The 18118-nt window shown below is 41.5% G+C and overlaps 1 long non-coding RNA gene across 2 annotated transcripts; it reads left to right on the top strand.

Annotated features, from left to right (window-relative positions):
* Positions 1–15416: 15416 nt before the first annotated feature.
* On the top strand, positions 15417–17911 carry LOC123186597 (uncharacterized). 2 transcript variants are annotated; one of them, XR_006493670.1, is made up of 4 exons: positions 15417–15454; positions 15528–15796; positions 15935–16114; positions 17671–17911. It is a non-coding gene; the product is annotated as an uncharacterized lncRNA (long non-coding RNA). The 2 variants fall into 2 exon arrangements; XR_006493671.1 differs by lacking the exon at positions 17671–17911 and adding an exon at positions 17445–17661.
* Positions 17912–18118: the final 207 nt, after the last annotated feature.

Here is an 18118-nt window from a genome sequence, read left to right as displayed (position 1 = left end):
AGGCCCTTTCTCCTCTTCCCACTAAATCCCATTAAGGCCCAATACTTCTCCCGGCGAATTCCCGTAACTCTCCGGTACTCCAAAAAATATCCGAATCACTCGAAACCTTTCCGATGTCCGAATATAGTCGTCCAATATATCGATCTTTACGTCTCGACCATTTCAAGACTCCTCGTCATGTCCCCGATCTCATCCGGGACTCCGAACTCCTTCGGTACATCAAAACTCATAAACTCATAATATAACTGTCATCGAAACCTTAAGCATGCGGACCCTACGGGTTCGAGAACAATGTAGACATGACCGAGACACGTCTCCGGTCAATAACCAATAGCGAGACCTAGATGCCCATGTTGGCTCCTACATATTCTACGAAGATCTTTATCGGTCAGACCGCATAACAACATACGTTGTTCCCTTTGTCATCGGTATGTTACTTGCCCGAGATTTGATCGTCGGTATCCAATACCTAGTTCAATCTCGTTACCGGCAAGTCTCTTTACTCGTTCTGTAATACATCATCGCGCAACTAACTCATTAGTTGCATTGCTTGCAAGGCTTAAGTGATGTGCATTACCGAGAGGGCCCAGAGATACCTCTCCGACAATCGGAGTGACAAATCCTAATCTCAAAATACGTCAACCCAACATGTACCTTTGGAAACACCTGTAGAGTACCTTTATAATCACCCAGTTACGTTGTGACGTTTGGTAGCACACAAAGTGTTCCTCCGGCACACGGGAGTTACATAATCTCATAGTCATAGGAACATGTATAAGTCATGAAGAAAGCAATAGCAACATACTAAACGATCGGGTGCTAAGCTAATGGAATGGGTCATGTCAATCAGATCATTCATCTAATGATGTGATCCCGTTAATCAAATAACAACTCTTTGTTCATGGTTAGGAAACATAACCATCTTTGATTAACGAGCTAGTCAAGTAGAGGCATACTAGTGACACTCTGTTTGTCTATGTATTCACACATGTATTATGTTTCCGGTTAATACAATTCTAGCATGAATAATAAACATTTATCATGATATAAGGAAATAAATAATAACTTTATTATTGCCTCTAGGGCATATTTCCTTCAGTCTCCCACTTGCACTAGAGTCAATAATCTAGTTCACATCGTCATGTGATTTAACAGCAATAGTTCACATCACCATGTGATTAACACCCATAGTTCACATCGCCGTGTGACCAACACCCAAAGGGTTTACTGGATTCAGTAATCTAGTTCACATCGCTATGTGATTAACACCCAAAGAGTACTAAGGTGTGATCATGTTTTGCTTGTGAGAGAATCTTAGTCAACGGGTCTGCCACATTCAGATCCGCATGTATTTTGCAAATTTCTATGTCAACAATGCTCTGCATGGAGCTACTCTAGCTAATTTCTCCCACTTTCAATATGTATCTAGACCGAGACTTAGAGTCATCTAGATTAGTGTCAAAACTTGCATCGGCGTAACCCTTTACGATGAACCTTTTGTCACGTCCATAATCGAGAAACATATCCTTATTTCACTAAGGATAATTCTGACCGCTGTCCAGTGATCTACTCCTAGATCACTATTGTACTCCCTTGCCAAAATCAGTGTAGGGTATACAATAGATCTGGTACACAGCATGGCATACTTTATAGAACCTATGGCCAAGGCATAGGGAATGACTTTCATTCTCTTTCTATCTTCTGCTGTGGTCGGGTTTTGAGTCTTACTCAATTTCACACCTTGTAACACAGGCAAGAACTCTTTCTTTGACTGTTCCATTTTGAACTACTTCAAAATCTTGTCAAGGTATGTACTCATTGAAAAAACTTATCAAGCGTCTTGATCTATCTCTATAGATCTTGATACTCAATATGTAAGTAGCTTCACCGAGGTCTTTCTTTGAAAAACTCCTTTCAAACACTCCTTTATGCTTTGCAGAATAATTCTACATCATTTCAGATCAACAATATGTCATTCACATATACTTATCAGAAATGCTATAGTGCTCCCACTCACTTTCTTGTAAATACAAGCTTCACCGCAAGTCTGTATAAAACTATATGCTTTGATCAACTTATCAAAGCGTGTATTCCAACTCCGAGATGCTTGCACCAGTCCATAGATGAATCGCTGGAGCTTGCATATTTTGTTAACACCTTTAGGATTGACAAAACCTTCTGGTTGCATCATATACAACTCTTCTTTAATAAATTCATTAAGGAATGCAGTTTTGTTTATCCATTTGACAGATTTCATAAAATGCGGCAATTGCTAACATGATTTGGACAAACTTAAGCATCGCTACGAGTGAGAAAATCTCATCGTAGTCAACACCTTGAACTTGTCGAAAACCTTTTTGCGACAATTCTAGCTTTGTATATAGTAACACTACTATCAGCGTCCGTCTTCCTCTTGAAGATCCATTTATTTTCTATGGCTTGCCGATCATCGGGCAAATCCATCAAAGTCCATACTTTGTTTTTATACATGGATCATATCTCAGATTTCATGGTTTCAAGCCACTTTGCGGAATCTGGGCTCATCATCGCTTCCTCATAATTCGTAGGTTCGTCATGGTCTAGTAACATAACTTCTAGAACAGGATTACCATACCACTCTGGTGCAGATCTCACTCTGGTTTATCTATGAGATTCGGTAGTAACTTGATCTAAAGTTACATGATCATCATCATTAGCTTCCTCACTAATTGGTGTAGTAGTCACAGGAAGAGATTTCTGTGATGGACTACTTTCCAATAAGGGAGAAGGTACAATTACCTTATCAAGTTCTACTTTCCTCCCACTCACTTCTTTCGAGAGAAATTCCTTCTCTAGAAAGGATCCATTATAAGCAACGAATATCTTGCCTTCAGATATGTGATAGAAGGTGTACCCAACTGTCTCCTTTGGGTATCCTATGAAGACACATTTCTCTGATTTGGGTTTTGAGCTTATCATGATGAAACTTTTTCTTATAAGCATCGCAACCCCAAATTTTAAGAAACGACAACTTTGGTTTCTTGCTAAACCACAGTTCAGATTGTGTCGTCTCAACGGACTTAGATGGTGCCCCTTTTTAACGTGAATGCAGCTGTCTTTAATGCATAACCTCAAAAACGATAGTGGTAAATCGGTAAGAAACATCATAGATTTGCACTATATCTAATAAAGTACGGCTATGACGTTCGGACACACCATTATGCCGTGGTGTTCCGGGTGGCACGAATTTGTGAAACTATTCCACATCGTTTTAATTGAAGACCAAACTCGTAACTCAAATATTTGTCTCTGCGATCAGATCCTAGAAGCCTTATTTTCTTGTTACGATGATTCTCCACTTCACTCTGAAATTCTTTGAACTTTTCAAATGTTTCAGACTTATGTTTCATCAAGTAGATATACTCATATCTGCTCAAATCATCTGTGAAGATGAGAAAATAATGATACCTATCGCGAGCCTCAATATTCATCGGACCACATACATCAGTATGTATGATTTCCAACAAATCTGTTGCTCGCTCCATTGTTCCGAAGAACATAGTCTTAGTCATCTTGCCCATGAGGCATGGTTCGCAAGCATCAACTGATTCATAATCAAGTGATTCCAAAAGCCCATCAGCATGGAGTTTCTTCATGCGCTTTACACCAATATGACCTAAACGGCAGTGCTACAAATAAGTTGCACTATCATTATTAACTTTGCATCTTTTGGTTTCAATATTATGATTATGTGTATCACTATGATCGAGATTCAACGAGCTATTTTCATTGGGTGTGTAACCATATAAGGTTTTATTCATGTAAACAGAACAACAATTTATTCTCTTACTTAAATGAATAGCCGTATTACAATAAACATGATCAAATCATATTCATGCTCAACGTAAACACCAAATAACACTTATTTAGGTTCAACACAAATCCCGAATTTATAGGGAGTGTGCGATGATGATCATATCAATCTTGGAACCACTTCCAACACACATCGTCACTTCACCCTTAACTAGTCTCTGTTTATTCTGCAACTCCCGTTTCGAGTTACTAATCTTAGCAACTGAACTAGCATCAAATACTGAGGGGTTGCTATAAACACTAGTAAAGTACACATCAATAACATGTATATCAAATATACTTATGTTCACTTTGCCATCCTTCTTATCCGCCAATCACTTGGGGTAGTTCCGCTTCCAGTGACCAGTCCCTTTGCAGTAGAAGCACTTAGTCTCAGGCTTAGGATCAGACTTGGGCTTCTTCACTTGAGCAGCAACTTGCTTGCCGTTCTTCTTGAAGTTCCCCTTCTTCCCTTTGCCTTTTTCTTGAAACTAGTGGTCTTGTCAACCATCAACACTTGATGTTTTTCTTGATTTCTACCTTCGTTGATTTCAGCATCACGAAGATCTTGGGGTTTGTTTCCGTTATCCCTTGCATATTATAGTCCATCACGAAGTTCTACTAACTTGGTGATGGCGACTAGAGAATTCTGTCAATCACTATCTTATCTGGAAGATTAACTCCCACTTGATTCAAGCGATTGTAGTACCCAGACAATCTGAGCACATGCTCACTAGTTGAGCGATTCTCCTCCATCTTTTAGCTATAGAACTTGTTGGAGACTTCATATCTCTCAACTCGGGTATTTGCTTGAAATATTAACTTCAACTCCTGGAACATCTCATATGGACCATGATGTTCAAAACGTCTTTGAAGTCCCGATTCTAAGCCATTAAGCATGGTGCACTAAACTATCAAGTAGTCATCATATTGAGCTAGCCAAACGTTTATAACGTTTACATCTGCTCCTGCAATAGGTCTGTCACCTAGCGGTGCATCAAGGACATAATTCTTCTGTGCAGCAATGAGGATAAACCTCAGATCACGGATCCAATCCGCATCATTGCTACTAACATCTTTCAACACAATTTTCTCTAGGAACATATCAAAATAAACACAGGGAAGCAACAACGCGAGCTATTGATCTACAACATAATTTGCAAAATACTACCAGGACTAAGTTCATGATAAATTTAAGTTCAATTACTCAAATTATTTAAGAACTCCCACTTAGATGAACATCCCTCTAATCCTCTAAATGATCACGTGATCCAAATCAACTAAACCATAACCGATCATCACGTGAGATGGAGTAGTTTTCAATGGTGAACATCGTTATGTTGATCATATCTACTATATGATTCATGCTCGACCTTTCGGTCTCCGTGTTCCGAGGCCATATCTGCATATGCTAGGCTCGTCAAGTTTAACCTGAGTATTCTGCGTGTGCAAAAACTGGCTTGCACCCGTTGTAGATGGACGTAGAGCTTATTACACCCGATCATCACGTGGTGTCTGGGCACGATGAACTTTGGCAACGGTGCATACTCAGGGAGAACACTTCTTGATAATTTAGTGAGAGATCATCTTATAATGCTACCATTAATCAAAGCAAGATAAGATGCATAAAAAGATAAACATCACATGCAATCAATATAAGTGATATGATATGGCCATCATCATCTTGTGCTTGTGATCTCCATCTTCGAAGCACCGTCATGATCACCATCGTCACCGGCGTGACACCTTGATCTCCGTCGTAGCATCGTTGTCGTCTCGCCAATCTTATGCTTCCACGACTATCGCTACCGCTTAGTGATAAAGTAAAGCATTACACCGCGATTGCATTGCATACAATAAAGCGACAACCATATGGCTCCTGCCAGTTGCCGATAACTCGGTTACAAAACATGATCATCTCATACAATAAAATTTAGCATCATGTCTTGACCATATCACATCACAACATGCCCTGCAAAAACAAGTTAGACGTCCTCTACTTTGTTGTTGCAAGTTTTACGTGGCTGCTACGGGCTTAAGCAAGAACCAATCTCACCTACGCATCAAAACCACAACGATAGTTTGCCAAATAGACTCCGTTTTAACCTTCACAAGGACCAGGCGTAGCCACACTCGGTTCAACTAAAGTTGGAGAAACAGTCACCCGCAAGCCACCTATGTGCAAAGCACGTCGGGAGAACCGGTCTCGCGTAAGCGTACGCGTAATGTTGGACCGGGCCGCTTCATCCAACAATACCACCGAACCAAAGTATGACATGCTGGTAGGCAGTATGACTTATATCGCCCACAACTCACTTGTGTTCTACTCGTGCATATAACATCAAACCATAAAACCTGGCTCTGATACCACTGTTGGGGAACGTAGTAATTTCAAAATTTTCCTACGCACACGCAAGATCATGGTGATGCATAGCAATGAGAGGGGAGAGTGTGATCTACGTATCCTTGTAGATCGACAGCGGAAGTGTTATGACAACGCAGTTGATGTAGTCGTACGTCTTCACGGCCCGACCGATCAAGCACCGAAACTACGGCACCTCCGAGTTTTAGCACACGTTCAGCTCGATGATGATCCCCGGACTCCGATCCAGCAAAGTGTCGGGGAAGAGTTCCGTCAGCACGACGGCGTGGTGACGATCTTGATGTACTACTGTCGCAGGGCTTCGCCTAAGCACCGCTACAATATTATCGAGGACTATGGTGGCAGGGGGCGCCGCACACGGCTAAGAATAAGATCACGTGGATCAACTTGTGTGTCTATGGGGTGTCCCCTGCCCCTGTATATAAAGGATGGAGGAGGAGGAGGCCGGCCAAGGCTAGGCGCGGCAAGGATGTGGAGTCCTAGTTCAATCTCGTTACCGGCAAGTCTCTTTACTCGTTCTGTAATACATCATCGCACAACTAACTCATTAGTTGCATTGCTTGCAAGGCTTAAGTGATGTGCATTACCGAGGGGCCCAGAGATACCTCTCCGACAATCAGAGTGACAAATCCTAATCTCGAAATACGTCAACCCAACATGTACCTTTGGAGATACCTGTAGAGTACCTTTATAATCACCCAGTTACGTTGTGACGTTTGGTAGCACACAAAGTGTTCCTCCGGCACACGGGAGTTACATAATATCATAGTCATAGGAACATGTATAAGTCATGAAGAAAGCAATAGCAACATACTAAACGATCGGCTGCTAAGCTAATGGAATGGGTCATGTCAATCAGATCATTCATCTAATGATGTGATCCCGTTAATCAAATAACAACTCTTTGTTCATGGTTAGGAAACATAACCATCTTTGATTAACGAGCTAGTCAAGTAGAGGCATACTAGTGACACTCTGTTTGTCTATGTATTCACACATGTATTATGTTTCCGGTTAATACAATTCTAGCATGAATAATAAACATTTATCATGATATAAGGAAATAAATAATAACTTTATTATTGCCTCTAGGGCATATTTCCTTCAGAGGTACGAAGGACATCTTGATGGATGATTTTCGCAAACTCTGACTGAATGCGAATGAATTCTTGTCTGATGTTCGTGTCCTGGATTGCCGACAAGGTTGCGGCCCAATCTTTGAGATTAGTTGGTAGCAGAAGGTGATTATGGTCCCGTACGATCGCCCGCATGTGATGGAGGGTGTAGTATGCATCCTTCTGACCGCCAGGCGGCTGCTTGACGCAAGGGAACGTTGTTACATGGGTGAACACGTGCTTGCCCTACCTACAAATTGGCCTCCTGAAGGTGCCTCCAGATTTGGCGTAGCCGGGGAGAGCATCATCAAGAACTTTCTTGATATTTGTGTAGTCTTTCTTTGACTCATGGTCCGAGTTGAAATACATGGCCATGGAATATTTCGGGCCTAAGAGGATGAGTGTGCAATGTGTGTCACTGCACAAAACATGAAATGTTAGAAAAAAAGAACGATCGAAATCTAAGAAATCATATGTTATGAGGCGGTGAGGGGATGACTTACTCGGGAAAGTAAGGCACGAGGAAGTTATCCTTATCTGGGTTCGCCATAATGACGCCTTCGAGGTATGAACTCGCGATTTACTGGTCCCCAGCGCTGCCCAAGATCTTGGCACGCATGTAGAAGGGGTCGACTATCACGATGTCCGGGGTCTTGTCTCTAATGATCCGCATCTCCATACTGAGCGAAAATAGCCGAATGAAGGTGTAGTGCAGCGGATGAAGGTTAAACATAGCGAAGATGTCATCAAACCGCAGGACGATCATACCCCTGATGGTGCTATCGACAAAGCTCATGCCCTCTGGCACCTTGGCCACGAAAATCAGGTATGCCACATCATTCTCGGAGAGACGTCGCTTCTCCATAGAAAGAACACTGTCATGCAGACTCCGCATAGCACCGGTTGTAGCATTGAGCAGATTAGTCGGTAGCATCGGCCTACCTGCCACATGCACCCTCCTCGAGATATCCTTAGGCGAAGGTGGCCTGTCCTTAGCACGGATCGTACTCGGTGCCGGCTAGCTCGCACCCTTGTTATTTTTTCTTTTCCGTCCCTTCTGCTTCTTCTACTGTAATTGGATCGAGTTCTGCTCAGAGACCACCCTCTTGAGTGTGTTGGGGCTGATAATATTTCGCACCTCGGCTATCTGAGGCTCGGTGAAGGCGGCAGCTGGAGGCATCTCCTGAGAACTGAACGCCAGGCGACGCCTGTTGCAATTGATTTTCTCCGTGGTACTCTTGATAACCCACAAATATAGGGGATCACAACAGTTTTCGATAAGTAAGAGTGTCGAACACAACGAGGAGCTAAAGGCAGAACAAATATTCCCTCAAGTTCTATCGACCACCGATACAACTCTACGCATGCTTGATGTTCGCTTTACCTAGAACAAGTATGAAACTAGAAGTACTTTGTAGGTGTTGTTGGATAGGTATGCAAGATAATAAAAAGCAGGTAAATAAAAAGTAGGGGCTGTTTAGATAAAGACACAACTAAGTTAGGTTTAGTAGAGAGTTTGTTGTTATGAGAAAGTTATTTGTCCCTAGGCAATCGATAACTAGACCGGTAATCATTATTACAATTTTATTTGAGGGAGATGCATAAGCTAACATACTTTCTCTACTTGGATCATATGCACTTATGATTGAAACTCTAGCAAGAATCCGCAACTACTAAAGATTCATTAAGGTAAAACCCAACCATAGCATTAAAGCATCAAGTCCTCTTTATCCCATACGCAAACAACCTACTTACTCGGGTTTGTGATTCTGTTCACTCACGCCACCCACCATAAGAAAATCATAAACATATTGCAACACCCTACAGCGGGAATCCCTCACGCTTGCGCGACACGGAGAGCAGCATAGGGCAACACCAATAATAAAACATGCAACTCAAACCAATCTTGATCATCAAATAGCCATTAGGACAAAACGGATCTACTCAAACATCATAGGATAGCCATACATCATAAGGAAATAATATATAGCATTGAGCACCATGTTTAAGTAGAGATTACAGCGGGTAAGAGAGAGGTTACACCGCTGCATAGAGGGAGGAAGGGTTGGTGGTGAAGGCGGTGAAGTTGTTGGTGAAGATGACGGTGATGATGATGGCCCCCGGTGGCACTCCTGCGCCACCAGAAGCAAGGGGGAGACGGCCCCCTTCTTCTTCATCTTCTTCCTTGACCTCCTCCCTAGATGGGAGAAGGGTTTCCCCTCTGGTCCTTGGCCTCCATGGCGTGGGAGGGGCGAGAGCCCCTCCGAGATTGGATCTGTCTCTCTGTCTCTCTCTATTTCCGCGTTCTCTCCTGGCTCTGTTTCACCGTTTCGTGTATATATGGAGATCCGTAACTCCGATTGGCCTGAAACCAGCGCCGTGATTTTTTCCCGAAAATTAGCTTTCTTGTGGCAAAAGAAGAGCGTCAAACGCCTTAAGGGTGGCTCACGAGGGTAGGGGGCGCGCCCAGGGGGGGGGGGCAGGTGCGCCCCCTGCCTCGTGACCACCTCGGGCACCGTCTCGCATGGATTTTTCTTCCGGAATTTTCCAAATATTCCAAAAAGTATCTTCGTCCGTTTTTATCCCGTTTGGACTCCGTTTGATATGGATATTCTGCGAAACCAAAAATATGCAACACACAGGAACTGGCATTGGGCATTGGATCAATATGTTAGTCCCAAAAATAGTATAAAAAGTTGCCAAAATTATATGAAAGTCGTAGAATATTGGCATGGAACAATCAAAAATTATAGATACGATGGAGACGTATCACTACAAGAAATATGTCAACTTATGACCTTCTGTCAGTGACCCTCGAAGAATTGGTCATAAATTTATGACCATTTTAGACCAATTGGTCAAAAGCTGTTCAGGGGGCTCCAAACCCTAAACCATTGCGACCATTTTGGTCAGAAAGGTCATAATTTCCTTACACGAAATGGTCACAAAGCAAACAGTGCTAGTCCGCTGCCTTATTTCTAGTTGTTAGTGACCAATATAGATGGTCATAGCCTTGTAGATTATGGTGGGTTGTGATGACTAGGCGCCATCTCATCAGTTTTGCCTATGTGTCATGTCCATGTGGCAGTTTTTGCCCTAGGTTGTGAAGCAACCTATATTTCTATCATTCCCAAAATTCCCAAAAAAATCTCATAAATTCTTTGGGGCATATCTTCATCAAATGTGTAAAAATCCTTCCTTGCCTAGTTAAAAACTAATTCAACAATATTCATTTTCCTATTCTGTTCACAACAACTCTTTATGAAGGAAGTGCTATTTATATATTCTTGATTGCCCTCGGAATTTTTTGGCACTCTTTCCTATCCAAATCATTACCGCATGACAAAATTCAGCTCCATTTGCCTAGCAAATCTTCTTCGGCAAATTTCCAAAGTTTTTGTCCACCTAGAAGCATTGTGAAGGAAGTACCTTTTTTATATCTCTAAATGACATGAAATTTATACAGTTCCTTCATATGCCCAAATTATCACCCTCCTCCAAATTGCAGCTCAGTCAAATCATCTATGTGAGCCCAGGTTCAATTTATATTTTATGGCCAAATTGGCACGTTGCAAAACAAGTGTTATATAGACCCCTCCTATTACCCTCAAACTTTTCGGGCACTCTTCCATACCCAAATCATTGCCACATGATAATATTCAGCTCAATTTTCCTAGTAAATCTTTCTCGGGAAATTTCCAAAGTTTCTACCTCGAGAGAAGCTTTGTGAAGTAAGTACTAGCTAGGCTTACCCAAATGATCTGAAAATTTACCAGCGCATGACCATACCTAAGTAACTTACCTACACCAATTTTGAGCTCATTTCATTCATCCAATCTCTCTCACTAGTTTTCCCAAGTTTCTGTCCATAGAAGAGCATTGTGAAGGAAGTACTACTTTGGCATGTCCAAATGGTATCAATTTTCTACAATGCTTTCCTATGCCCAAATAACCATCCTCCACAAAATTTGAGCTCACTCCATTCATTATTTTGAGCCCAGCTTCAACATTCATATTTTTGTCCAGCGTGGTACTTTGCAAAGCAAGTACCACCTAGGATCCTCCTTTTGAGCTCAAAATTTGTGAAGACATTCTACTTAGTAGATTATCATCCTCAGCCAAAACTCACGCCCATTTGCCATGTGCATTTCCCGTACCGCTAATCAAACACTTGGCTACTAATTCATGTTTGAGCATCGATCGGTCTCCTCATGAGAATCTTATGTTGTAATTTTCTTCCTAGCACCAACCTGGGGAGTGCCCAACCCACTAGACATGCCTAGGCCACCCAGAACACATGGCAACATTACGGTCACGCGGTGACCACGCGACGGGCATGCGAGTTTACGCGCTCTAGAGTTGGGGCCATCGGCCACCGCCCAAACATCAACGTATCGCCACCAAACCATGTATTTATGATTAAATAGGTTCTTATGTAACTAGAAATGATTTTTGGAAAAAATAAATAGCAAACTATGAGGCAGCTGCAGTTCAAATTTGACCCGCTTCCAACTGAATCGGCGGAAATTTGTCTTTTTCACGAGAGGTGGATCAAATTTTTTTACACCCAACCATTTTGTCAATTGTGCATTAAATATGTCCTAGTATTTTATAAAAATGATTTGGTCCAATTTTGCAACAACTATTTGGTAGTTCCTTCACAAAAAAACCTCCTTTCGGGCACTCGAAAATGGAAAATGGTTTTTTCGTCCAACGAAAATGAAAACTTCCTTAGGCAACATTGTTTGCCATTCCAATATGCACCCTTGTGCACAATATGAGATCATTTGAACAAACTATGCCATGAATGTGGCCATAAGATTGATCATTTGGCTTGAAAGCCATTGATCTCCACACATGATAGCTCGTTTCTGAGAACACTTTTTTAAAATAATTGCCGTATTACAAGTTTGTTATTTTTCCTGAGAACTTTGCCACATATAATGACACAATGCAAAGGTTTCCCAATTTTTTTGATTTTTTTTGAATTTTTTATGCCTGTTTCAAAATGCGGTCAAAACGGCGGGAATGACCGTTCCTAGCTAGTGGTTGAATCTTGGAATTTTTTTGGTGTTTCTCTTATTAAATAGATACTTATGTACCTATAAATGATTTTTGGAAAAAATAAATAATAAACTATGAGGCACCTGCAGTTCAAATTTGACCCGCTTCCAACTGAATCGGCGGAAATTTGTCTTTTTCACGAGAGGTGGATCAAATTTTTTTACACCCAACCATTTTGTCAATTGTGCATTAAATATGGCCTAGTATTTTATAAAAATGATTTGGTCCAATTTTGCAACAATTATTTGGTAGTTCCTTCACAAAAAAACCTCCTTTCGGGCACTCAGAAAATGGAAAATGTATTTTCCATGCAAATAAAATGAAAACTCCCTTAGGCAACATTGTTTGGAATTCCAAGATGCACCCTTGTGCATAATATGAGTTCATTTGAACAAACTATGCCAAGAATGTGGCCATAAGATTGATCATTTGGCTTGAAAGCCATGAATCTTCACGCATGATAGCTCATTTCTGAGAACACTTTTTAAAAATAATTGTTGTATTACAAGTTTGTTATTTTTCCTAGGAACTTGGCCACATATAATGACACAATGCGAAGGTTTCCCAATTTTTGATTTTTTGTGAATTTTTTATGCCCGTTTCAAAATGCGGTCAAAATGGCGGGAATGACCGTTCCTAGCTAGTGGTTGAATCTTGGAATTTTTTTGGTGTTTCTCTGATTAAATAGATACTTATGTATCTAGAAATGATTTTTGTAAAAAATGAAGAGCAAACTATGAGGTAGCTACAGTTCAAATTTGACCCGCTTCCAGCTAAATCAGCGGGAATTTGTCTTTTTCACGAGAGGTGGATCAAATCTTTTGAAACCCAACCATTTTGTCAATTGTGCATTAAATATGGCCTAGTATTTTATAAAAATGATTTGGTCCAATTTTGCAATAATTATTTGGTAGTTCCTTCACAAAAAAACCTCCTTTCGGGCACTCGGAAAATTGAAAATGTATTTTCCGTGCAAATAAAATGAAAACTCCCTTAGGCAACATTGTTTGGAATTCCAAGATGCACCCTTGTGCATAATATGAGATCATTTGAACAAACTATGCCAAGAATGTGGCCATAAGATTGATCATTTGGGTTGAAAGCCATGAATCTTCACGCATGATAGCTCATTTCTGAGAACACTTTTTAAAAATAATTGCCGTATTACAAGTTTGTTATTTTTCCTAGGAACTTGGCCACATATAATGACACAATGTGAAGGTTTCCCAATTTTTTGATTTTTTTTGAATTTTTTATGCCCGTTTCAAAATGCGGTCAAAACCCCGGGAATGACCGTTCCTAGCTAGTGGTTGAATCTTGGAATTTTTTTGGTGTTTCTCTGATTAAATAGATACTTATGTACCTAGAAATAATTTTTCGAAAAAATAAAGAGCAAACTATGAGGTAGCTGCAGTTCAAATTTGACCCGTTTCCTGCTGAATCAGCGGGAATTTGTCTTTTTCATCAGAGGTGGATCAAATCTTTTTACACCCAACCATTTGGTCAATTGTGCATTAAATATGGCCTAGTATTTTAGAAAAATGATTTGGTCCAATTTTGCAATAATTATTTGGTAGGTTCTTCACAGAAAAACCTCATTTCGGGCACTCGAAAAATGGAAAATGTCTCTTTTGTGCAATGAAAGTGAAAACTCCCCATATCAACATTGTTTGTCATCACAAGATACACACATGTGTACAATATTAATTTATCTTAACAAACTATACGTAGTTAATATGTTGAATGTTTGCCCTAAATAAGAGGATAAAAACTATAAGAGAATATAAGCTGAATTCTGATTGGTGGAATCCGTTGTGGCATGGATCGATGACGTGGCAAACATCCGTCCATCCGCCCATCCATACATCTATCCATCCATCCATCCAACCCACTGCAACCTCTCTCTCTCTCACGCGCGTTAACCCTAGCCGATCCAGATCCCTCCCCACCTCCATTCCTTTGCCCCGATCCAGATCCCTCCGCCGCCGCCCCGTCCTCCTCTCCCCTCGCTTCCGCCACCCACCTCTCCCCTCGTCGCCGGTCTGCAGTTGTCTGCACCCTCCCCTCCCCTCCACTCATCACAAGATAAGAGAAGAAGAAAGGGAGGTAGCTCTATCGCTGGTGGCCATGGCGCGCCTCTTCCCCGTCCCAGATCAGATCCAGCACGCCCCCAACCGCATCCACAGCCCACACCACCGCAGCTCCCAATCCCTCCCACGCAGCCGCCACCGATGCCTCCTGGACAGCCACCTCGACGGGACGACGACGGCGACTAGGATGTCTTCCTCTCCCAGTGATGGCGACGTTCTTCGCCATCGCTGTGGTCAGGCTGCGGCGACCAGCAAAGGAACTCCTCCGGCAGAGGGGGAGTCCTCCCTTGCTTCCTTGTCCACCACGAAGCACACACAGGCAGGGGAGGAGCCGCGGCGTCCAACCTCCACCGCCGCTCGAAGCCGGCAAATCATCTGACGTGTGAGTGCCTTCTCTCCTTCTCCCTCCTCTGCTTCTTCCTTCTTCCCCCGAACTGATGTGTGATGTGCATGCAGATGCAGTTGAAGGGGCCATGCCATGGAGAGGCTGCAGGGCGTGGGAGCCGGTGTCTTCCGCCAGAGCTGGGTCTCCTTGCCGGCGACCTTGCCATCACCAGCCTATCTGCAGGTATGATAGCTCCTCCTCCCCCTCTCTTCAAGGAGAGGTGCAGATCTGGAGATTAGCCAATGAGATATAGTTGCTTAATTTGCAGCTTTTTGGTACAGTTTTGCAGGGATGGACATATGGATTGAATGGTACCCTCCTGAAATCTACACAGATGTCAGGTACCAAGAACTTAAATAAGAATGTCCCAACTCCTTTTTTCTTTGATTTATTTTTGCTGAGATCCGCTTGCTGTTCATACTTCAACATTACCAGAGTTTAATGTACTATCTAGCACATGTGTATGTGATGAAAGGAAATTATTGATTACTAAATATACATAGCTGCATGTATATGTATATCTAATTGGATTGTTGACTTAACTTGTGCATATCTGAGAAAGAAGAAATAGGGCAAAGAAAATCAGGTGCTCCTCTATCTCTCTCTCATTCACATTTTAGTTTCCTAATATGTGGATTTTCTAAACATGATGTGTGCAGATCGGAGAAAGAAGAGATGGAGAACAATTTTAACTGAAGAGTTGAAGAAGACTAAGGTGAATTTTAACCATCTTGCAAACCCAATTAAGTTTGCACTTGCATTTTGATAATATGATTTGTGTTGATGCAAGCACGAGTCCCCCTGAAGTGCTTGACCACCGGCCGGTTGCTGTGGAGGTCAGCATCACCTAGCTGTGGCCATCCTGGGCGCCGAGAGAATTAGCTGAAAAATCTTGCTGAGATCCAGGTCACGGGTCATCCCCATTCAGGTAAGCTTGCTATCTTATCGTTAGATTGCTTGACAGAACTAGGACAACATTTTGTGTAAGCTTGCCTTTCATTTGTGTTTTTCTTTGGTTTTTTTGAAAGCTTCTTTGATGAATTACCCATATGTGGGGACATTGCAGGTGGCTATGAAACTTGTTCCTAACAAAGATAAATTTGTGGAGGTGGCTAGGGGAACATGAGGAGCAAGTTTAGCCTGGCAGGTGCTTCTCAGGTTCGATGGTTTCCAACAAGGGAGCGATATCCATGCTCTGCATCAAGGTCGTAGTGCTTTCTTCATGGGTTCGGCCTTTGCCATTAAGGTGAGGAATGTATATTTCTGTTCTATCTAATGTCTCTTGCTCCTGCTTCAGTATCGATGATCTCTCTGGACTAATTGTTTGACAATGGCTGTCATGTACTCCCCCCGTTCCTATATATAAGTCTTTTTATAGATTCCAATGCGAACTACAAAGACGAAACTGACTTTTCTAATCTGTTCTACACAGATGTTTTCAATCGCTGTTTGCTATAGATACTTTTTTGGTTGCATAGGCATACATGGTTCCGTGAGGAGATTATCTACACTGTTCTGTTTTATAGATGCCTAATTAGCTGGGAAGTCATATATGGTCTTATTAGTAGTTTTTTGAGTTGTGGGTTTATGCATTTTCCTTGGGAATGTTTGTATGTGTGATCACTTGCTTGCTATAAGTTTTTTTACTCCACACCGGGTGATCAATTAGTGTTTGCAATTAGTTTGGCATATATTATCACGTAAAGCCTGTTAGTGAAATAGGGTTATACAAAAACTATCTGTGAATAATAATAATAATAATATCTAAGTGGATCCTTGCAATTCTGCTTTACTACCATAAAATATCCTAGCCGGGTCTGCAAGATTGCACCCTCTTTTTACTAAGGGCTTGAAAGTGGTAGAGAAGATGAAAAGAAGAAGCATATCTCCCTTTTTTGTGCTTCTGCCCACGCCCTGTATATGATGTTGCAGATCAAAATAAAGATGTTTTCGATCGGATAAGAAAAGGCAAGGAGCTGTCCGAGTCAGTATGTAGTAATGGGCATCCATGTTTTCTTATACCGGTGATTCTGAAGCAGTTAAATTGATATGATCGCTTCACTCCTCTCATATACTCCTTTAGTCTATTTATTCCTAGACCATATGTTTTTCTTTTGTTAAAACCTTGAAGTTTTAAGATGTTAGGGTAAATTCTCTCACAAATTATATGCCGTGTTCCTTAAAAATAGTGTACTACTACGTTAGTGGACCACTTGTTTAAGTTCTAGCAGTACCAAGTGTCTCCTAACAACATGTCCACACTAATTGCTTGGTGTGGCAACTTGCTCCTTTTTATTTATTAGTTGTTTGAGGAAAAAAAAATTTGGGGGGGGGGGCTTTGTTCCTTTTTATTTCTCTCGAACGGGAGCGACTACAATAGAAGGGTCACGGTTGCAAAAATAGAAAAACATGTCTGAGCCATTTGATCCTGGATGAAGGCCCAGATTCTTGTGGGTGGATCAGAAAACACGTGTACTACATTAAGTTTTTATTTTGTCATCTACGATTTAGCAAACGCACTTGAATTGCATTCTTAATTGTTCAATACATACATTTTTTTTGACAATTTACTGTAGAGCAACAGCCCCAGAGTCTTTTTATTCCAGAAATTTTCGCCGAGGCCTGTTTAAATCCGCTCCCGCCGGGAGTCGAACCCAGGACCTGGGGTGCTACTAAGATCACTGCAACTACTGGGCTACAGGCCCGTTCGCTGTTCAATACATACATGATCAGGATTAGAGAACATAGTTCTCCTATTTCTTTCCTTGTAATGTAAACTATATTTTTTCCTTGTATTTGTAGATGCATGATGCTCTGACAAGCACAAACATCAGGACTACAGACAGATAGAAGAAGCTTTTATCAATGTCTCCCCTTTCTAACAATTGAGAGAATTTCTATGCAAGATAAATTTAACTCTGTTCTTGATCATGAATCCCTACGTGTCTGTGCTCAACTGAATCGTGTTTGCCTGGTGTGATCTCTCCCAGAACAAGAATCTTGATGAGCAAGAAGTAGTATAACTGGCGGGAAATGCTATAGCTTTTTTGTTATGTACCATCAAGATAGTATGGCTTATCATTTTAAATAGCAATGCCTGATGAGTGCTGATCATATTAATCCTTAATACTCTATCTTGCTGGCCGTGTACTAAAAATGGCACTTCCATGTCTAATGAAGATATGTGTGCTCGTGATATGCTCAATCTGGGCAGTCTGATGTTTACTTATGCTTTATAAATACGAGGGAG

This window comes from Triticum aestivum, chromosome 2A (genome assembly GCF_018294505.1).
Source record: "Triticum aestivum cultivar Chinese Spring chromosome 2A, IWGSC CS RefSeq v2.1, whole genome shotgun sequence".
NCBI classification, from domain to species: domain Eukaryota; kingdom Viridiplantae; phylum Streptophyta; class Magnoliopsida; order Poales; family Poaceae; genus Triticum; species Triticum aestivum.
The sequence above is the reverse complement of the archived record's forward strand: the minus strand, read 5'-3'. Positions and strand labels throughout refer to the sequence as shown.